The sequence below is a fragment of the Mastomys coucha genome, unplaced genomic scaffold (genome assembly GCF_008632895.1).
Source record: "Mastomys coucha isolate ucsf_1 unplaced genomic scaffold, UCSF_Mcou_1 pScaffold4, whole genome shotgun sequence".
Classification (NCBI taxonomy): domain Eukaryota; kingdom Metazoa; phylum Chordata; class Mammalia; order Rodentia; family Muridae; genus Mastomys; species Mastomys coucha.
The window spans coordinates 21,373,456-21,396,487 of record NW_022196910.1 but is presented as its reverse complement, the minus strand read 5'-3'; the positions used below and the strand labels follow the sequence as shown (position 1 = coordinate 21,396,487).

The window sequence follows — 23,032 nt, the reverse complement described above, 5'->3', positions numbered from 1 at the left end:
AGTTCCAGGGTATCTGATGCCCTCTTTTAGCTTCTGAGGACAAAGCACAGACACGTATGCAAGCAAAACACCCTACACATAAAATAATAAAGTAATTTAAAGTGAATAAGAAAATAAAGGAAATGTAGGTTTCATTTTCATTATTATATTTTGAGACCAAAATTTTATTGAGTAGCCTGGTAATGTTAATGCATAATTGTGAGACAATCTCTTGGAATCAAACTAGAACTTAAATATTTGCTTTTTTTTTTTTTTTTTTTTTTTTTTTTTTTTTTTTTTTTTTGCTTATCCCCATATCTGGTCTTAATAGTACCATTAGTCTGTCATCTTACCGTAGCTTCCTGAGTGCTATGATCACACAAGATTGGACTTGCTCCAGGAGCTATAGATAGTCATAAGCCTGAAAGCTAAAGCTATAGGTGTGCTGAACTCGTCGTGGTTATTGCAGAATTAAATTTGCCAAATTTGCACAGACCTTTGAAATTGCTATCTTAGCTGGGCAGTGGTGGCGCACACCTTTAATCCCAGCACTTGGAAGAGGCAGGCAAACTTCTGAGTTCGAGGCCAGCCTGGTCTACAGAGTAAGTTCTAGGACAACCAGGGCTACACCGAGAAACTCTGTCTCAAAAAAAAAAACAAAAACAAAAACAAAAAAACAAAAACAAAACAAAAACAAATGCTATCTTGGTAGTATTGCTAGTGGCTATTTAAAAAAAATAAAAGCTTTAAAGTCAGCAATCAATAATAATAGAAGTAATAATAGAAGGTTGCTCCATCATATAAAGAAAGCCACAAATTGAATAATGTGTTCAGTTTGAGTGCAGGCATGAAAAAGAGGTCTAACGGTTTTTCCATGCACAAAGGCTGGCTTTCTCTATCACCTTACATTTCCTTCCTTTCTGGCCAAGGCCCTCTCAGGAGCAATCAGTAGTCCATCACTAATTCAACAGTTGCAAAGTCGTGTTTGGGACTAGGATGTGGTTCAGATTGTAGTGCACTGAACTGCTAAGCGCCAGGACCTGTGGAGATACTATGTTTGATCCCATTTAAAACTGGATATAGCAGTGCATGCCCTTGATCCTAGCACTTAAGAAGTGAAGGCCAAAAATCAGAAATCCAGTCAGCCCTTTTCACCCTTGCCTACTACATATGGACTTCAGGGGTGTGTGAGGCTTTGTCTCAAAACAAAACAAAATAAAGCACAAAACAAAGCAAAAAAACCAACCAAACAAACAAAAAAACCATTTCTACAGGGAGAGAAGTTTTGTTTGTAAAGTAGCAGTGGTGGTGCACACCTTTAATCCCAGCACTTGGGAGGCAGAGGCAGGCAGATTTCTGAGTTCCAGGCCAGCCTGTTCTATGGAGTGAGTTCCAGGACAGCCAGGGCTACACAGAGAAACCCTGTCTCGAAAAACCAAACCAAAAAAGTAGCTATTCACTGTTTAGTATTAAGCTCATTTTATCTTTGGTCCTGAAATTAGTGTTCACACAATAAGCAGAACTGGATATCCCGCTCAGTGGATGGGGCTTTTGCACAATATGCACTTCAATAAAACAATGAAGGATAACCCAAGCAAAGTGGGGGGAAATGTTTGAAATTGGAATCTCTTTCACAAGTATTCTGTTTTCTCCATTTTGTGTTTTTGAGACATGGTCTCTGCTGTCTTTGAACTAGTATTCTCTGGCACCAGCCTCCTGAAAGCTATAGTTACAAGTGTGTACCACCATACCTGGTTTTACTGTTTTATCTGCAAACCTCCTTCTGGGGGGAGGTGTAAAGACACAGATGACCTACTTAGGTTGAAAGATAGTGACAACAATTTGTATACCAACATCCTATGAGTAACACTATACCACTGCTTAGCAATTATCTTAGTCTAGCTATGTAACAAACAAAATTTAACTAGGTGAGGGTTGGAAAGAGTTCTCTGTTACAGGGAAGTGTCTCTTGTTCCTCCTCCTTCTCCTCCTCCTCTTCTTTCACCTCTTCCTCCCCCTCTCCTTTCATCCTCTTTTTTCTTCCTTTCTTCCTCTCTCTCTCTCTCTTCCTCTCTCTCTCTCTCTTCATTTCTTTCTTTCTTTGAGACAGTTTTTCTCCGTGTAGCCCTGACTGTCCTGGACCAGGCTATCCTGTAGACCAGATAGACCCTGAACTCAGACATCCTCCTGCCTCTGTCTCCTGGTGCTGCCATTAAAGGTGTGTGCCACCACCTCTTGGTTTTCCTCACCAATACTCCATAAATTACTACTGGTATGAAGAGTGGCTGTCTCTTTTTGTAGTTTGTCTGAGGCAGGGTCTTACTATGGTAGCCCTGGGTGGCCTGGCACTCACTACATAGCTCGGATAGCTTCAGATTGTGCCAGTTTTCATAACTCGGCTTCCTGGGTGCTGGCATTCTAGGCATGTACCCATTTAGCTTGTCTTATATGAACACTAATTCACTTAAAATGTTCTCAAACCTATGCTTAAATTGATGTGACCAGGTTTCCTCTCTTTCAATATTTTTTTTTCCTAAGAGTTCAAGGATAACTTGGCATGTTGCTAACTGTTTTCCTCAGTATTGGAACTAAGCCCAATCCACTGTAGTTGATTCAGCAACCATTCATTTAGCTAAGTATGTGGATGTGCTACAGTCTGAGGGGCAGATCTCTGTAGGGGCAGATCTCTGTATATTTCCTGACTTGTGTAAATACCCTAAATCATCCATCAGAGCATCTTTCTGCATCTTCTTCTGAAGATTAGAAATGGCCTTTGAAGGAACTGTTGAAGGGAGGGGAAGGCTGAGAGGCCATTTCAGAAGACTGGGTTTGCAGAATGGCTCCTGTATAGTCTCTTCAATATGTCCTTAACACCTCTCCATTACTTCAACCCAAAAAGGGGTTGATAATATTGAGCCAGCAGATTCACAGTGTTGACCTGGGGATTCTGTGTAATTTGTTTTTGTTTTGTTTTTGAGACAGGCCCTCCCCTGGCAGCTCAGTCTGGCTTCCAACTCTTGAGCCTCTTACACAACCTTCCTAATGCTGGGATTATAAGTGTATACCACCATACTGGCTTCTGTGAAAGTTCTTGAAAGCTACAACACATTTAAGTCATTTTATATGTTGCCAAAATGCTAATGCAACATTGTTTTCTTTTCTTTTCTTTTTTTTTCTTTTGGTTTTTTCGAGACAGGGTTTCTCTGTGTAGCCTTGGCTGTCCTGTAACTCGCTCTGTAGACCAGGCTGGCCCCGAACTCAGAAATCCGCCTGCTTCTGCCTCCCAAGTGCTGGGACTAAAGGCATGCGCCACCACCGCCCAAGAGAGCATCCAATCTCATCACGGATGGTTGTGAGCCACCATGTGGTTGCTGGGATCCAAACTCAGGACCTTCAGAAGAGCAGTCAGTACTCTTACCCACTGAGCCATCTCGCCAGCCCTGTTTTCTTTTCTTCTTGTGACCTAGAGCCATAGCAAGAAGATATCCTGGCCAAGGGTGGCATCACATGCCTTTAAGTCCCAGCACTTGGGAGGCAAGAAGCAGGTGAATCTCTGAGTTCGAGGCCAGCCTGGTCTACAGAGCATGTTCCAAGACAGCCAGGGCTACACAGAGGAACCCTGTATGGAAACGAACCTCCCCACACACACCATTCCCCAACCATGCGCTCACACACAAACACACTCACACACAGTCTTTGAAGAAGCTATCTACAATGTTCTCTGAGTTTTAAAACCATGCCTCTATGGTAGAGATTTTGTGTCTAGAATAGTGGTAACCTACCGAAAACCTCTGTCTTCTAACTCTGTTACTGTTTCCTTAACAGTTTTGTTGATGGTAGTGGTAGTGTTTTTTGTTTTGTTTTGTTTTGGTTTTTTTTGGCTACCTGATGCTAGGCTTGTCACTTTGTCTTTGAAAGTATTTTCCTGAAACAAGGTCATGAACCATGAGTTCCTTTCTTGACAAGCTCAAAAGCCACAGACTGTTTGCTAGTTGATCCCCTTTCCTTCTCAAAACACTTAGCATTTGTCTTTCGATTTATACTGACACCAGAAGAATTCAGGAGAATTGAGTGATGTTACCATATATGAAGACACCTACATAGCACTTTAATAATAGTATCCAGTGATACTATGCTAAATGGGGGGGGGGCTACTGAACCTCATCTTCACACACACTGGATAGTCCTGGAACTCCATCTATAGGTCAGTTGAGCCTTACACTCAGAATTCTGCTTGCCTCTGCCGCCCGAGTGCTGGGATTAAAGGCGTACTCCACTGCCAATGGCTGATACTGCTACTGAACCTTGTCTTGTCCCCAGTACAGAATTTATTACCAATTTCTTTTCTTTCCTTTTTTTTTCCCCCACTTAAAACCAGGCATTATAGTTGTTGTGCTATGACAGAATTTGATCAACTTGCTCATATTTCCATAGCAGAACAGACACTTGTTTTTGGGAGGTTTAACTTAACAAAGGAGAAGGACACACTTCCCTACCCAGATCACAGCAAGCTCTGTTCTCCCCCAACCCCACTCCCACCCCACTCTTTTTCTGTTTAAATTATGTAGTTTGTTTTACTTAGTTTATCTGTAATTTGACAGAATATTTTTCTTCATTTGAGATGACATTCACAGTTTGCTGACTAGCTGTCCACATACAGTTTTATCTGGTTGCCTTTAACTCAGTTTCACCCAAACAGGAAAAGTAGCCATACAGCACTTTGAGATCCCACCCACTGATCCCACCCCACCTCCACCCCTTCAAGTCAATTGGCTTCCACAGGAATGGAAACACAACCCTGGGTTCATTTACATAGAGCTATAACACATAGAAGAAATCAAAAAAAGGATAATTACCAGAACTTGCCAGGTGACAGCATCAGTTTAAAATTAAGCTAAGTGGATCATGTTGAAGACACTGTAGTGATAATAGTAAGATTTAGTTACATACACATTTCATTTTATGAGGTAAGTACCTAACAACAATGTAGTATTTCTACAAAAGATGTCCTTTAGGCTTTTGTTGACACATCAGAGTTAACAATTGGGAATTGGGAGTTTTAGATTTCATGTGAAATCAGTGCTACAAATGCAACAATACATGGGCTTATTGGTTGTCAACTTAGATTAGCGTAACATTAACTCCAAAGTATATAGATTATTACTTTGTCTCTTGATGGGCAACCTGAAGATAATAAAGGCATAGGATCTTGTCTTAGAAACATCAATAATTAGTCCTTGGTCTTTTTCATGTTTTTAATGTTCTCATGCTGTTTTTCATGAACATTTGGTCTTGTTCCTTTAGCAGAGTTTTATCCCTAAATCTTTTTACCTAACTATCAAAATGTCTTCAGTCATTTCATTGGTAAATCTTATGGAGGCAAGAGAGAACTATGTGCTATCCTAAGGACATAGAAAAGACATTGTTTCAGTGTAAATACAAGGATATAAAAATTGTGTTTGTAATAATGCCTTTAACTACAGAATAGTTTATACATCTCAGGAGTTTTCATATGTATTTCATATATATATATATATATATATATGGAACTAGAAAACACACCAGATGACTAATCATTATTTTTTACAGTACACCTTACAAATAACATAAAAATGATTTTTTGTTTTGGTTTGGTTTTGGTTTTGGCTTTTTGAGACAGGGTTTCTTTGTACAGTCCTGGCTGTCCTGGAACTCACTCTGTAGACCAGACTGGCCTCAAACTCAGAAATCTGCCTGCCTCTGCCTCCCAAGTGCTGGGATTAAAGGCATGCACTATTACTGCCTGGTGATTTTTGTTTTTTTAAACAATAGTTTTAAAAAAAAAAAACCCAAACCAAAATAACCCACTTTCTTTATAGGCTGAGAGTGTGTGCTCTGCCTGTATAGTGCTTGACTTGTATATTTGTAAGATTCTAGCTCAGTCCCCAGCAATATGAAAGCACCCACCCGAGTCTGTCTACATTGTGAAAAAGTGTGTAGAAAACAGACTGCCTTTATCAGAAAAAATGTGCTGGAATAACTAGGACTTGTGTGGTGGTTTGAATGAGAGTGCCCTCCTGGGCTCATAGATTTGAACAGTTTTTACCTGGACTGTTTAGGAAGGATGAGGAGGTGTGGCCTTGTTGGAGGAGGTGTGGCCTTGGAGGAGGTGTGGCACTGGGGGTGGACTCTGAAGTTTCAAAAGTCTTCTCTCTCTCTCTCTCTCTCTCTCTCTCTCTCTCTCTCTCTCCCTCCCTCCTCTCCCTCCCTCCCTGCCTCCCTGCCTCCCTCCCTGCCTCCCTGCCTTCCTGCCTTCCTCCCTGCCTCTTGAGCCATGCCTGCCTGCGGCCATGCTCCCTGCCACAATGGGCTTACCCTTTGTTACTGTAAGCAAGCCACCAATTAAATACTTCTTTTTATAAATTGCCTTAGTCATGGTGTCTCTCTCTCTCTTTTTTTTTCTTTTGAGAAAGGGTTTACCTGTGTAGCCCTGGCTGTCCTGGAACTCACTCTGTAGACCAAGCTGGTCTCGAACTCAGAAATCCTCCTGCCTCTGCCTCCCAAATTCTGGGATTAAAGGCGTGTGCCACCACCGCCCAGAAGTCATGGTGTCTCTTGACAGCAATAGAAAGGTAACTAAACTAGTTTGTGAGGGTAAAATTAGAAAAGAATTTTATCAGCAGCTTATCTTCTGTTAGAGAGCTACCATACCCAAGGTGATTATTAAATCATATTTCAAGGTGTCAAATTCGTTTTTGAAAGGCTCTTCTATCATAATTTATGGATGCTTTTGGACCATAAATGTGCATCTGTAGATAAATTCGTGACTTTGGAGACTAAGCTCAAGCTAGGTGTAGGTTCGGGGTAGATTCCTGGACTAGCATATGGAAGGCTTTGGATTCAATCTCCAGTGCTGCAAAAGAAAAGTTAAAATGAAAGAGAGCATGAGCCGGGGATGCAGCTTGGTTGGAGAGCACTGGCCTGGCATGGATGAAGCTCTGGCTTTGGTCCCTGGCACCACATAAACTGGGCCTGGTGACATGGCTGTAATGCCGTCCCTGGAGGTGCTGGAGTTTGAAGGCAAGCCTTTATTCATATTTGACAAGCTCTCTGTCAGCTGAGCTACATCTCTCTGCTTCCTTACTTCCCTTACACCCTTTCCAAGTCAGTTGGCTCCTAAGGCTTCTTATGGGAAGTAATATACACCTAACAGAAAACCAGTCACAGTTAGCTTTTTTTATTTTTCCTCCCTGCTTCTCCTCCCACCCCCTGGACTGGGTTTTTCCTGGCTAGCCTGAAGCCCATAACCCTCCCTGTCTAAGAATCTTCTGTGAGAGTAGCATGTGCCACTATACTTTGTCAAAAACTCACAATCAGGCCTGGAGCCAGGGGTGGTGGCACATGCCTGGATCTCAGGACTTTTGAGTCTAAGGAAAGAGAATTATGTGGCCAGGCCGCATAATGAGAAGTTGTTCAAGCCAGGCAGTGGTGGCACATGCCTTTAATCCCAGTGCTTGGGAGGCAGAGGCAGGCAGATCTCTGAGTTCAAGGCCAGCCTGGTCTACAGAGTGAGTTCCAGGATAGCCAGGGCTACACAGAAAAACCCTGAAACCCTGTCTCAAAACAACAACAACAACAACAACAACAACAAACTTGTTCATATGATACCACAACAAAACGTGAACCTAGGAATCAGAAAGCCTATGTCCTTTTCTATATAGAAAGTAAGTTCCTAGAGACAAAAGATGATAAAGAATACTGTGTGGGGGCTGGTGAGATGGCTCAGCGGGTAAGAGCACTGTTTGCTCTTCTAAAGGTCATGAGTTCAGATCCCAGCAACCACATGGTGGCTCACAACCACCCATAATGAGATCTGATGCCCTCTTCTGGTGCATGTGAAGACAGCTACAGTGTACTTAACAATAAATAAATAATAAATAAATCTTTTTTTAAAAAAAAAAAGAATACTGAGTTGGTTAGTTTTGTCACTTGAAACGAGCCAGAGTCTTGTCTTTGGGAAGAGGGACTCTCAATCCAGAAAATGCCTCTGTAAGACTGTTCTATAGGCAAGTCTGTTGGGCATTTTTTGATTAGTGATTGATGTGAAAGTGGGCTTAGTCCACTGTAGGCTGTGCAATTTCTGGGCAGATGGACCTGAGTTATCTAAAAAAGCAGGTCGAGCAAGCCCTGAGAAACAAGCAGATAAGCAGCGCTCCTCTGGCTCCTGCTTCAGCTCCTGCTTCAGTTCCTGCTTCAGGTTCCTGCCCTGACTTCTCACAGGTATGGAGTGTGACCTATAGGTTGTATGCTGAAATAAAATAGCTTTGGACATAGCGTTTTATCTCATCCATAGAAACCCTAACTAGGAGGGAAAAGGTTGTTTTCATGCTGGTGTCTGTGAGAAAACTGACATTAAATATACATAGTTACTATAGGCAACTGTGAAGTTATCTAGTTCTTATATTTGCTGTCACAAGCATCAGGCAGAGGCACACTTAACAAGCCCACCCCCGCCCCCCAGTTCCCAAAGACTGAAAAGACCTCAAGCTGACTCAAACGAGGGACAGAGGGTCAATGCCTGGCACAGTGACTTTTCTGCTGCTCTGATAGAACAGCATGACCTGGCAACTTATAAAAGAAAGCCTTTAATCTGAGAGCAAGGGAACAGCTGTGCACTTACATCTGGATCCACAACCACAAGGCAGCTAGAGGGATGTCAGGAATCTCGTGAGTCTTCGGAAACTTTAAAGCTTGTCGCTCGCGCTCTCTAGCAACATACTTCCAACAAGGCCACATCTCCAAATCTTTCCCAAATGGTTCCACTAACTAAGGGCCAAGTATAGGAATGTATGAGCCTATGGGGGGCCATTTTCTTTAAAACACCACAGCCAGTTTATGGTTTCTTTGGTGGGCAAGCACCTGGTGAAGTTCCAGTTCTTTTTTCTTTTTTTTGAAGTTCCAGTTCTAACTGCACTCTGTCTCATCACTCCTCCTTGGGCCTCACATGCCTCACTATGTCAAGGGCCTTGCAGAATAATTTTTACTGTTATAATAAGATGGAAGTTATTGCAATACAGCTTAGTAACTACTGCATATTCATGGAGGCTACTGGCTGTCTGTGGGAAAGTCCTGACAGTACTAGAACAAGCTAAATAGATGAAATGTGTTAGTATGTAGTTTATGACAGCTAAACTATTTCAAAGACATTGTTAAGCTAGTCATTTGCTTTAACAATGACTTCCTTTTTCCCCCTCTCTTTTTTCTTTAAAAAGACCATACAAGGAGCTAGGTGTGGTGGAATACACCTTTAATGCCAGCATTCAGGAGGCCTGATCTACACAGTGAGTTCCATGACAGCTAGGGTTATGTGGAGACCCTCCCTCAAACAAAACAAAACAAAACAAAAAAACAAAAAACAAAAAACCAAAAAAAAATCCATGTTTTTTTGTTTTTGTTTTTTTTAAAAGATTTATTATTTATTTATTTATTTGTTTATTATATCTAAGCACACTGTAGCTGCCTTCAGACACACCAGAAAAGGGCATCAGATCTTATTACGGATGGTTGTAAGCCACCATGTGGTTGCTGGGATTTGAACTCAGGACCTTCGGAAGAGCAGTCAGTGCTCTTAACCGCTGAGCCATCTCTCCAGCCCCCCAAAAAACCATGTTTTATGTGTATGAGTATTTTGCTTGGATAATATATATGTGCACCTCATGTACAACAGACCTTAGAAGGCGGCTTCAGATCTCCTAGAAATGGAACTACATTTGGTTGTGAACCATCATATGGGTGCTAGGAAACAGACGATGGGCCTGGGTCCTCTCCAGGAGCAGCAAGTACTCTTAAATGCCAAACCAGTCCTAGTTAGGGTTTCACTGCTGTGAAGACACACTGTGACCAAGGCAACTCTTTTTTTTTTTTTTGGTTTTTCGAGACAGGGTTTCTCTGTGTAGCCCTGACTGTCCTGGAACTCACTCTGTAGACCAGGCTGGCCTCGAACTCAGAAATCTGCCTGTCTTTGCCTCCCAAGTGCTGAGATTAAAGGCGTGCCCTACCACTGCTGGCTAAGGCAACTCTTTTTTTTTTTTTTTTTAAGTATAGAATAGAGTTTATTCCGGGCATAGAAAGGCAGAGACAAGGAGAGAGTAGAGAAGTAGGGGCAGGCCATGACCATGTGGAGAGAGGCAGGGAAGGGATTGGGGAGAGAAGGGGAGCAGAGGGGCAAGACGCAAGGGAGAGAAGCAGGAGTAAGAGCTAAGGCAACTCTTAGAAAGGCAAACATTTAACTGGGACTGGCTTACAGTTTCAGAGGTTTAGTCCATTATCATCATAGCAAGAAGCCTAACAGTATGCAGGCAGACATGGTGCTGGAGGAGCTGAGAGTTCTACACCTTGATTCACAGGCAGCAGAAAAAGACTGTGTGATACACTGGATGTAGCTTAAGCATAGGAGACCTCGCCTGCCCCCACAGTGACACACTTCAACAAGGCCACACCTCCTAATACTGTCTCTTCCCATGGGCCATACATTCAAACACATGAGTCTACGGGGATCATTCCTATTCAAACCACATCATCTCTCCAGATCAAACTTTTATCTTACCTTTTTTTTTTTTCTAAAATTTTAGAAACTATCTTTGTGTGTGTGTGTGTGTGTGCGCGTTGTTCTGGTTGCTCTGCTTTGATCATATTAAACTGTGTCTATAGGCTCTCAGCCTCAATCAAAGTGGGCAAGGAGGGGCCATAGAAATAGATCAATGGTTAAGAACACTGGTTCACAGAACCAACATGTTGGCTCACAACTGTCTGAAACCCTAGTTTCCAGGGGATCTAATTCCCCTTCCAGCTCCACAGCCACTAGGCATGCACGTGATGCAGACATACATGCAGGGAGAACACCTATACACATCAAAGTAAGTATATACATAAAAAAATTAAGTGGTCAAGAGAGACATATTTATAGGATTACTTGTTTAAACTTTTTTATTCATCTCTAGAGTTTACGATGCGTATGTTATTTTTAATTTTTAAAAATATTTACATATTTTATTCTATGTGCATGCATGGATTGTATGTGAACCACTTGCACGGAACACCCAAAAGGGCCAGAAACAGATATTGTGGAGTTAAGGACGGTTGTGATCCACCACATGGGTACCGGGAGCTGAGTCACAGTCCTCTGTAAGAACAGCAAGAGCCCTTAGTCACTGAGCAATCTCTCTAGCCCCAGCAGGCCATTTTTATAATAGAAAATTCAGCCGATCACTCCATGTGTGTATAATAGCTAGTATTTTGTAGCACTTAGTACATATACCAAAAGCTGAACTGCTTCTCTGCTTCTTGTCACTGTTTTGTGTTGTGTTTTGTTAGTTGGTTGTTTTGTTTGTCTGTTTTTGATGTGCTTTTTTTTTTTTTTTTTTTTTTTTTTTTTTTTTTTTGGTGGGGGGTTGTTTTGAGACAGGGTTTCTCTGTATAGCCCTGGCTGTCCTGGAACTCACTCTGTAGACCAGGCTGGCCTCAAACTCAGAAATCCGCCTGTGTCTGCCTTCTGAGTGCTGTGATTAAAAGCATGCCCACCACTGCCCAGCCTGCTTCTTTTTCACTTAATCTTCATAATAACCTCATGTTACTACTAAGAGATTAAAAAACTGAAAGCACACAGAGAAGTAGTGACTTGCTTTGGTCATGGAGCTATTAAATAGCAAGGCCAGCACTTGAACCCAGCACCTTGGACTCTAGATACCACCATGTACATTTCAACTACGTCACTTGTCCTACCTAGTCTGTACACACAACCAGACAAGGGAGGCCTTCTGCTTGTATCTGCTTGGTGGCTTCTAGATTATGTTGACTTTTAGAAATATTCAATAGTGTAAATGTCACTTTTATTTCTTCAGATGAAGGGATAAGATGAAAGCCGTACCCAAGCTGTACAAATACACGGCCTGGGCTGAGCCTAGGGCATTTCTGTCTCTGTTCTAGCCATCTAGAAGTCTAGTCCTGGAAGCTTCTAGCCTCCATACAACCTAATCTTCCAAGATGACTGATTCAATCCAGCTTTTCTCAGCTTCTGACTGAATTGTTCTGCTTGACTTCATATGAACTTTGACAATACATCCTAATTATCTGGTTCCTCATTCTCTGGCTCATTCTGTCTTCACCTGTGTTTAGCCAGTCTCTGTAGAAGTGTCACACAGTTTTACTGTGTCTCTTTGTGCTGCTCTTAAGTAGCCTCTTTCCTGTCTGTTCTTGTGAGAGCTGGGTGTATCCTATCTCTGACTCATTCTGTCAAATCTTTCCATGACTTACACCTTTGTCTGCCCCCTCAATTAGACATCACTTTTAAACATGGATACTTCCCTCTACAAACTAACCTTACCTAGTTAGAAGTATAAAGGTATATACTAAAGGAATAAAGGTATATACTAAAGGTATGTCTGTATTTCATCCAGATCACACAGACCTAGGTCTTTGGATGTGATCCCTTGCCATAGTAGTCATGTTGCCAGGTTAACATTCCTCTACAAAACAGACCATCTGATGTGACAAACATTTTTGCTTTCCTTAGAATTCATATGGAAAAAATGGCAAAAAAACTGGATAATTGTATTTAAATGTATACATAAAGGTTTGTAAAGACAACAAACTTCACTCTATTAATGTAGTTTTTGACAGGCGAGTGGGGGTGCTCGCCTTTAAACCCAGCAGTCAGGTGGCAGAGGCAGACGAGTTTGAGGCCAAACTGTTCTACAGAGCTAGTTCTAGGATACACAGAGAAACCCTGTCTCAAAATACACACACACACACACATACATACATACATACATACATACATACATACATACAAACATACATACTACATACAAACAAAATGGAGGACTTCTTCCTTTAGTGTAGCCAGTAGTTATTTATATTCTCTCTCTCTCTCTCTCTCTCTCTCTCTCTCCTTATCTCCCTCTCTCTCCTCTCTCTCTCTCTGTTTTTAGGTGGTATTGGGAATTGATCTAGAGCTTAGCATATACAAGGAAAACATACTACCACTAAGCTACACTCCCTACTTAAGAGCATCATTTTGAAGTAGAATATTTTTAAAATATTTTTTTAAAGATTTATTTATTTGTCGGGCTGTGGTTGCACACGGCTTTAATCCCAGCACTTGGGAGGCAGAGGCAGGTGGATTACTGAGTTCGAGACCAGCCTGGTCTACAGAGTGAGTTCCAGGACAGCCAAGGCTACACAGAGAAACCCTGCCTCGAAAAAAACCAAAACCAAACAAACAAACAAATGTTTATTTATTTATTTTATGTATATGAGTGCTCTATCTGCATGTACACTTGCATGCTAGAACAGGGCACCAGATCCCGGTACAGATGGTTGTGAGCCACCTTGTGGTTGCTGGGAATTGAACTCAGAGCCTCTGAAAGAGCAGACAGCACTCTGGAGCTCTGATCCATCTCTCCAACCCAGAAGTAGACTTTTTAAAAGTCTCATTTCCTCTAGTGAACAATTTTCAGGTTTCTAAGAGACGTGTCCAGCCATGGCCAGCTGATATGGATGACTTGAGCCCTTCCCACCCGTCTTCTTTCTCTTGCTAGTTCCCTTACCTGGAGCAACAGGAACGCACAGTTTCCTGAAGCAGTCCTGTTTTAGGGTCACTGTGGAGAACTTTTCCTGGTGGTGAGTGGAACTTAATCTTTGGGCAGCTTCTTATTAGTCCTGCGAGTGATTGAAACAATTGTGTCAGCACATCCGGAGCAGTGCTTAGTCTATTTCTGTTGTGTGTGGTGGCTGGTGAGCTCTTGATATGGTCTTAGTAGGTAGTCATTTATGGTCTTTGTACAGTGATTTCTTCTTTGAAGTGCTTTTTATTAAAAAAAAAAAAGATTTATTTATTTTATGTATATGAGTACACTGTAGCTGTCTTCAGACACACCAGAAGAGGGCATTGGATTCCATTACAGATGGTTGTGAGCCACCATATGGTTGCTGGGAATTGAACTCAGGACCTCTGGAAAAGCAGTCAATACTCTTAACCACTGAGCCATCTCTCCAGCCCTTGAAGTGCTTTTAATACAATAGACTATTTTTGGCTTTCTGTCTTGTCTGAGAGAGGCTGGGACAATTTATACATACACACACTCCATTTGTAGAGTAACTTATTTCTTAATCCCTGTGAAGTAAGACATTCTAATTTTACAAATGAGGAAACTGAGATTCAGCAGCTCTTCAAAATCCCCAACTAGAAAGCCACTATCCAGGCATTAGACAGAAATTAAAGTTTCCAAGTGTTAGGTTTCAGACACAGGACAAGTGCATATTTAACATACCAAAGTGGACCTGGGCACTAGGTTCTCCCAGCATCCCTTAGTCTCTACCTGTTATGGGACTGGCATATTCTACCCTCTATACTGAACTTTCCAGCCCAGGGCTGGGTTTCCCCTCCCCTGGAAGCAATTCCTGATACACTGTGGTCTCTCTCCTCTCTCTCCCCTCTCTCTCTCCCTCTCTCTCCTCTCTCTCTCTCTCTCTCTCTCTCTCTCTCTGTATTTTCTCTCTTCCTGTGTGTGCATGCTCTTTCTCTCTTTCCCCTCTGCTCTGTCTCCCTTCATGGTGACTTCCCTGTTCCTTGGGACCAGTAAACTCTCCTGAGTTCCCAATAAACCTGCCCTTGTATACTCTAGTCTGGCTTGAATTGGTTCACTTCACTAGCGGAGAATAACTTATCACTGAGGAATCTGACTATATTTTATTTTATCTTTTGCATGTATCCCAGGCTGACCCTTAAAATAGCTACGCAGCCACGGATAACCTTGAATTGTTTTTTTGAGACAAGCTCTCAGGTAGCACAGGTTGGCCTCAAACTTGCAATATTGTTAAATTCGACCAACTCCTGATCCTTCTGCCTCCACCTACTGGGTGCTAGGATTATAACAGGGTGTGGCACCATGCCTAGCGTGCGTAGTGCTGGGATTGAACCCAGGGCCATGCACATGGCAGGTAAGCACTATAAAAACTGAACCGCACGCACAGTTCACCCTGAACTTTTGGTCCGCCATCCTCCACCTTCCAATCCTTGTTTATGCAGTGCTGGAGATCAAACTCAGGGCTTAGCATGAGTTAAACAAGATTTCGCCAACTAAGCAATATCTCTGGCTTTAAATCCTTGCTTTTTGATGTCATTTACTGAATGCCAGGTCTGGTGGCATGTTGTGTCTGCGCTTCATGTCAGGTAAGACATCCCAGATGCCACAGAGTGACTTTGGGAGGTGGAAACCAGTCTCCTGAAAACAATTATTTACATGCCCCGTGTACTGGATATTGGCTTGAAAATACCAGCTGAGCCCATGAAGTCCATGGGACCTGCTGCTCTTTTAGAGACAGAGTCTTGCTGCATACCCAGGATGATCTTGGAACTTGCCCAAGCTAGCCTTAAAGGAAACCCTGCCTAGGACCCCTAAATGCTGTGATTACAGGTGAGCACCCCTTACTCATCCTTTGATTTAAAGACCCGTTGGTTACTTCTATGCCTATGTGGATAGTAAACTTCTCGAAAGGCTGGATGGTGCTTCCAGCTCCCTTAAAATACTTTCTCTGTTAGAATTCCCGGTTGCTTTTTGGGTGATTTAAAACAATTTTCATTCATGGGTGTCTGCCTCTTGTGTGTAGGTTATTTTGGGGAGCAGAGAGAGTGGGGTTGGATCTCCTGGAGCAGGAGTTGTAAGCTGCCCAACATGGGTACAGGGAAATGCAGTAAACTCGTTGCTGAACCCTCTCTCCAGCTTCTCCAATTTGCTTTTTCAAACCCAATGTAAAATGGAATTCTTCCTTCATGCATGCCAATTCCAACTGAACCTAAGGCGAGAGGATGTAGTAGTGATTTCCCATCTTGTTATGTATACAAATACCAAACACCTTCTTCATGTGGATGGGACTCTTGCTGGGTATTTTTAAATGAGTTATTTTTTGATGGGTTCAGGAAAGGCCAGGAATTACTGTATGCCAGACACAAAGGCCCTTGTTTGTTTGTTTTTAAAAATATCTTAAATTTCAAACTTAAAAAAAGAAAAAAAAGCCCAAAATGCTTATTGAATCCTAAATCCCATCCTGACAGGCACAGGGACTGATTCTCCTTCCTTCCAGGCTTACCTGTCCTCATACCAGCCTTTCTGAATCCTCAGACTTCTCACCAGGGCCAACTCTCTTCATCCAAAGCTTTCCATTTTCGTCTGTTGGAGGCCCTATGAAGCCACACTATCACCAGAAGGGTGAGGATTGTGAGCTCACACAGAGCTGTGGGGGAGGGGAGGGGAGGGGAGGGGAGGACCGGCCTGGGGAAGGGATGCTCCCATCTTCAGGATCTGCTCACCCAGCTTCAAACACATTTGCATCACAGGGTGGTTTCCACCCTCTCTCTGTCTTGATCCCTGTTTGACCCCCAGTGCTCCGGTTTCTAGGTTTTGGGCACCTCCTTTGCCTTTTTTTTTTTGTTTTCAGCCTGCTTTCCACCTTGATTACTGATAATTATCATTTATTTGGTTCCTTTTAGCTTGGTAGTGAATGCTGGGGCTTTGATAGCCTTCAGTTCTCTCTGAAAACAGGGGCTTAGCTACCAGTTCTTTGATTGGTCTCCAGCTGACTGAGATGCCCCCCTCAGTGAATGGTTTAGAGGTGCTTCTGAATCAGATTTCTTCTGGAAGTTTTTGTTTTTGTTTTTTTTTTTTTAATGTCAGGAAACAGTTGAAACAAACAAACGAACAAAAATTCCTCCGGTAGTTCTGATTCTCTCCTCATCTCTTAAACGCCTTTGATCTTTCTGTCTTAGCACAAACCAAAAATACCTTTAGAAGCCCGAAGATCCTCCAATACCCATTACTATCTGTAAATTAAGGATGCTACCAGATCTATCATCCTGGAATTCAGTGCATTCTGGTCCAGGATACATGAGAATTCTTTTCTCATGCCTGTCAAGTCTAACTGAACCTGAGGTGAGAGGGTGTAGCCATGGCTTCTCTGCTTCTGTAACAGATACCTAATACCTTTTTCATGGCATTTGTATCCAGTGTGGTTTCCGAAAAATAAACTGATTTCCTGTCAGCTGCCCATAATTTTCTCAAGCGTTGCCATCTATGTTAGAAGTTCCCAGGAGCCCTGTGTTGTGGTATCGGGAAGACGGAACCGCCCTCCAATTTGCTGTCCCTGTAGAAGGTCGCCACTAACACCTTGAGAGTCTTCCCAGAGCTACAATAATTCTATTGCACATGAGAGTACAGCGACCTCTACTGGGCCTTCCTGGTAGTTTCCAGGAGATTCTGGGATCAGAAGCTGTCATCACCGTTGGAAGGAAAGTCCACTGTAATTAGAAAATAGCATTCGAAGTCCCAGGTTTAGTCCCCAGATAAACCAATGTAAGGAAATGTAGAGAGAGTCTCCTGTGCATTTACCTGTCAATAAAAAACCCTTCTGACCGATGAGCCAAGGCAGGATTAGAGGCGCTCTTCCACACTGGACTGAGCTTGAGCACTAGGAGACCTCAAAGCCTGCCTACACAGTGACACATTTCCTCCAACAAGGCCATACCTTCTAATAGTGCCACTTCCCGTGGGCCAAGCACATTCAAACCACCACAGAGTGAATTGCTTTTCTGAGCTCTGTGGAGAACACTTCATAGCTTTGCCAGTACCTCAAACCAACATATCCAGAGTTGAATATTCTTCATCTCTCTCTCTCCCCACAAACATTTTCCTCTTCTCCTGTTTTCTCATCTTAGTGAGTACCGTACCCTAAATAGTTAATGCCCTCAATCCTTCTGTCTCATCCTTGCATTATTGTGTGTGTGTCTCTGTGTGTGTCTCTCTGTGTTCTCTCTCTATGTATGTGTGTATGTGTGTGTCTCTCTCTGTGTTTCTCTGTGGGTGTGTGTCTCTGTGCTCTGTGTGTGTGTGTCTGTGTGTGTCTCTCTGTGTTCTCTCTCTGTGTGTGTCTCTCTCTGTGCTCTCTCTTCCTCTGTGTGTGTCTGTGTGTGTCTCTCTGTGTTCTCTCTCTCTATGTATGTATGTGTCTCTCTGTGTGTGTCTCTGTGCTCTGTGTGTGTGTCTGTGTGTATCTCTTTGTGCTCTCTCTCTCTGTGTATGTCTCTCTGTGTTCTCTTTCTCTCTATGTATGTGTGTATGTGTGTGTGTGTCTCTCTCTGTGTCTCTGTGGGTGTGTCTCTCTTTGTGCTCTGTGTGTGTGTGTGTGTCTGTATGTGTCTCTCTGTGTTCTCTCTGTGTGTGTCTCTCTGTGCACTCTCTCTATGTATATATGTATCTCTCTGTGTGTCTCTGTGTGTGTCTCTCTCTGTGTTCTCTCTGTGTGTGTGTGTGTGTGTGTGTGTCTGTGTGTCTGCATGCACTTGTGCCATGGTATGAATCTGGCAGTTATGTACAGGAGTCATTTCTCCTTTTACTATGTAGGTGCTGGTAATCAAACTCAGGCCATCAGACTTGGGAGCATGTACCCTTCCCTGCTGAGCCATCTTGCTGGTCCAATTGGGCCTTCTTCAATCTAGTACTTCAGAATTTCTCTCCTCTTCCCAGCTGGGGTTCTAGGCATGCCCTTGGCTGTTTGTCTTGTTTTTTATTTTTCCCCTTGTAACTGATATAAGAACTCACAAGCTGGGCAGTGGTGGCACATGCTTTAATTCCAGCACTTGGGAGGTAGAGGCAGGCAGATTTTGGAGTTCAAGGCCAACCTTGTCTACTAAGTGAGTTCTGGGACAGCCAGGGCTACACAGAGAAACCCTGTCTCGAAAAACCAAAAAAAAAAAAAAAATTCTGAAAGACTCCCTCTGGAGGAACAAATTAATAAATTCTGTTTGGGACATAGTAAATCTATACACTCCTTAGCTATTCAGGGAAACTGTCCAACAGGCAACTGGTTGTAATTGTCGGTGAAGCTTTTGGAGTCATGAGTGGGACCCTGGTCCTTGGAAAGTTCAGGAGAAGAAGAGAGGTCACCTAGCACAGATGTTTAAAGGGACAGGAAGAAGAAAGCCAAACATGGTTGTTTTAGTTAGGGTTTTACTGCTGTGAACAAACACCATGACCAATGCAAGTCTTATAAGGACAACATTTAATTGGGACTGGCTTACAGGTTCAGAGGTTCAGTCCATTATCATCAAGGTGGGAACATGGCAGCATCCAGGCAGGCATGGTTCATGGTTCAGGAGGAGCTGAGAGTTCTATATCTTTATTTGAAGGCTGCTATCAGCATACTGTCAGCAACTGACTTCCAGGCAGCTAGGATGAGGGTTTTATAGCCCATACCCACAGTGACACACCTACTCTAACAGGGTCACACCTTCTAATCATGCTGCTCCCTGGCTGAGCATATACAAACCATTATGATGATACTCTCAGAAACACCAACATTTGTTTGAACTCATTTTCAAAATGTGTCTTTATTTAGCACCTTCTGTATGTAAGGCCCTATGCTTGGGAATGTTTGCATGTGCACACACTAATGACTCTGCCGCTCCCATCTTGTGCTTTTATCTCTCCCAAATCCACAACAGCAATAGTAATAACAGAAGCAACAGTGAGATCCATATGTAGTCCCTGCACAGGGGCCATATTGTTGCCTTGGTCTGGATCGTGTTTTCTGCCTTCTGGATTTGATCCTGATTACTCTCCCTTTTAAGACCTACTTCTCACTTCTGGGGTAGGAAGGATAGCCTGCTCACCTCTACTTTGGACCCAGTAGCAGCTAGCATACTCTGATGGTGAGGAGCAGCAAGCAGACTGGAGCATTTGGTTCACATGTTTTGTGTAAAATCCTGCTTTTTGCAGCTTGGCAGTCAGTCTTTTTTTTTTTTTAATTAGTTTTTAAGATTTATTTTATTTATATGAGTACATTATAGCTGTCTTCAAAAACACCAGAAGAGGGCATCAAATCCCATTACAGATGCTTGTGAGCCACCATGTGGTAGCTGGGAATTGAACTCAGGATGTCTGGAATAGCAACCAGTCTCTTAACCTCTGAGCCATCTCTCCAGCCCACTAAAGATTTTTTAAAATTATTTTTAATTATGTGTATATGTGTGTGCCTGCATGAGCTATTATTCATGAGCTACAGTAAGCCCTTGTCTGCTAGACAAGACCTCAGGTTCTTGACTGTCAAAGCCACAGCTGTGGACTCCGTTCTCAGAGGGGGCATTTTTGGTACAGCTGGAAAGAAATAATAGATCTCACCCATGACCACAAATGACTGTCAACACACACGTGCTAAGAAATTCACATCTATCATGTCCCCTGGCCTTTGTTTTCTGTATTTCATTTTTAGTACTGCTGAGCATTGAACCTACGGTCTCATAGATAGTTAGGAATGATATCTTCAGTCCCGTTGCTGTTATCTTTCTTCTGTTTTTTTTTTTTTAAGTATATTTTATTTGTTTGGAGGTTTTTGTTTTGTTTGACAGTGTTTGTTTTGGTTGCTGCTGCTGCTATTGTTGTTGCTGTTGGAAGGTCATGTGCATACATAGCCCAGACTACCCTCAAACTCACAACCCCCGGCCCCCTATTTTTGGCCTTCCAGGTCCTGGGATGGCAGGCATGGACCACCATGCCCGACTGTATGCTACCTTCTGCCAGGCTGAGAATTATTTCTTTTAAGAAGTGATGTGTTGCTGGGCAGTGGTGGCACACGTCTTTAATCCCAGCACTTGGGAGTCAGAGACAGGCGGATTTCTGAGTTCGAGGACAGCCTGGTCTACAGAGTGAGTTCCAGGACAGCCAGGGCTATACAGAGAAACCCTGTCTGGGAAAAAAAAGAAAAGAAAAAAAAGGAAATGATGTATTTGTTTATGTACATATGTGCTCTATTTGCATGTATGCCTGCATGACAGAAGAGGCCATCAGATCTCATTATACATGGTTATGGGCCACTCTGTGGTTGTTAGGAATAGGAATTGAACTTAGGACCTTTGGTGAAGCAGCCAGTGTTCCTAACTGATGATCCATCTTTTCCCCCAGAGATACTTATTTTTAAGATATAGATTTAAGCCTTGGAAGGTTTAAACCGTGGGTTGAAAGTTATCTGAAAACAGGCAAACATAATGATACCTATAGCCTCAGCTACACACAAGATAAGAGGACCATTTTATCCCAGAAAGGTGGAGATAGCCTGGGCAATATTGGGAGACCTTGCCTTTTATAGAAATAAAGCAGTGGGGCATGGTGGTCCAGGCCTGTAATCCCAGGACCAGAAAGGCCAAAATGGGGGGCAGGGTGTGAGTTTGAGGGCAGTCTGGGCTATGTATGCACACAAGACCTTCCAACAGCAACAACAACAGCAAGCAGCAGCAACCAAAACAAACACTGTCAAAACAAAACAAAAACCTCCAAACAAGCAAAATATAACTTAAAAAAAAAAAAAAAACAGAAGAAAGATAACAGCAACAGGACTGAAGATATCTATGAGACCATAGGTTCAATTCTCAGCAGTACTAAAAATGAAATACAGAAAACAAAGGTCAGGGGACATGATAGATGTGAATTTCCTAGCATGTGTTTGTTGACAGTGATTTGTGGTCATGGGTGAGAACTATTACTTCTTGTCTTTCCAGCTGTACCAAAAATGCCCCCTCTGAGAATGGAGCCCACAGCTGTGGCTTTGACAGTCAAGAACCTGAGGTCCTGTTTAGAGGATAAGGGCTTACTGTTGCTCGTGAATAACAGTTCATATGGTGTTCATAATAGAACTGGCCGTGAGGCTGGCATTCAGGCACAGTTCAGGGGTTAGCGGGTGCGAATGGCTTAATGAAAGATGACACTTCACAAAATACTTCAAGGCCAGCTGCTGGTGGAAGAAATCCATCCGGGAATTAGTCTCTTACGAGTATAAAGGCTGGATTAGTTTAGATTGCCATAACCGAATGAATCCGAAGTGGAGCTCTGCATGGCCATCTAGTACGAAAGACGTTATTTATTACAGTTTGTATGTAGATCATACTTGAAGATGAACTGAGTCTGTTGTTTTGAATGTCAAGGTGATTTCTAATTACTCATCAAAACGGTGGAGGAAACAGGTGAAGGAGATGGCTCAAAATTCTTGCTTTTGAATGCTGGGATTTCATAAACTGTTTTTTTTTTTTTTTCCTGTGGAATTACTTTGTAAGAGCATTTGGCCACAAGGGGGCGTCCAGGATCCATTCAGCGGCAAGTCTGCCTGCTCACTGAAAAAGAGCCAGCGTTTAGAGTTGTTAATTCCACTTTGCCGTGAAAACAATACGTTCATCGCTAGATTCTGACTCCTAACGAAGAGACAACTATTGAAAAGGACTTGATGTGGGCACCTGTTTCCTTTTTTTCCCCTCTGAGATTAGCGTCACCATAGGCTGTAGTTGCACCGGAGTTCTGCAGGGTAACCTTTAGAGGATTACTGTTTGCTCTTTTAGAGCCTTACTGTCACTCTGCCTTTGCAATGATGTCGTGACACATAGTTGAAAATTCCTTCTTCTGAAGTTCTGTCAGGATTTCAGTAGTTCATTCTTGGGGTAAGGGTGTAAGAACCCAGAATTCTATAGTTTTACCATCACCTTTGCCCTCCAAGACCCCTTTTCTTTTGATACGGGGTCATATGGAGCGTAGGGTGGCCTCACACTCACTCAGATGGTGTGGTGGAGGCTGGCCTTGATCTTCCTTCCTTTATTTCCGAAGTGCTGGTATTACAGTTGTGTGCCAACACACCCAACCTTGTCACTACCACCACCACCATCATCACCACCACCACCACCATCAGCAGCAGCATCACCACCACCATCATCACCACCACCACCACCACCACCATAATCATCAACATAGTAATAGCAACAACAACAACAACAACAATAATAAGTAATCAATTTTTTGTTTCCTAGTGCCAAGTTAGAATGTAGGGCTTCACACACGTCAAACAAATACTCTTCGACTAAACTACATCCTCAGTAAGGTCTGGTCAATTCCTAGATTTTATTCTGACCTGCTTGTGTAAGGGCAGGGAATCAGGAGACAGAAAGGATACCCAATTTTGTTTGAATGGAGAATCTAAGGCAATC

The 23,032-nt window shown here is 42.7% G+C and overlaps 1 protein-coding gene across 4 annotated transcripts in view; it reads right to left on the bottom strand.

Moving 5' to 3' along the window:
- The window catches only part of Usp44 (ubiquitin specific peptidase 44), a 45,962-nt gene extending 29,748 nt beyond the window's left edge, over positions 1–16,214 (bottom strand). The window contains exons 1-3 of one of the 4 annotated variants that reach the window (XM_031348913.1): positions 16,108–16,214; positions 13,566–13,822; positions 4,836–4,896 (exon numbers count right to left, since the gene is read on the bottom strand). The gene's annotated coding sequence lies outside the window, so the exon portion shown is untranslated. The remainder of the gene's footprint in view (positions 1–4,835; positions 4,897–13,565; positions 13,823–16,107) is intronic. The other 3 variants (XM_031348912.1, XM_031348914.1, XM_031348919.1) reach the window with 3 other exon arrangements.
- Between the last annotated feature and the right edge of the window lie 6,818 nt (positions 16,215–23,032).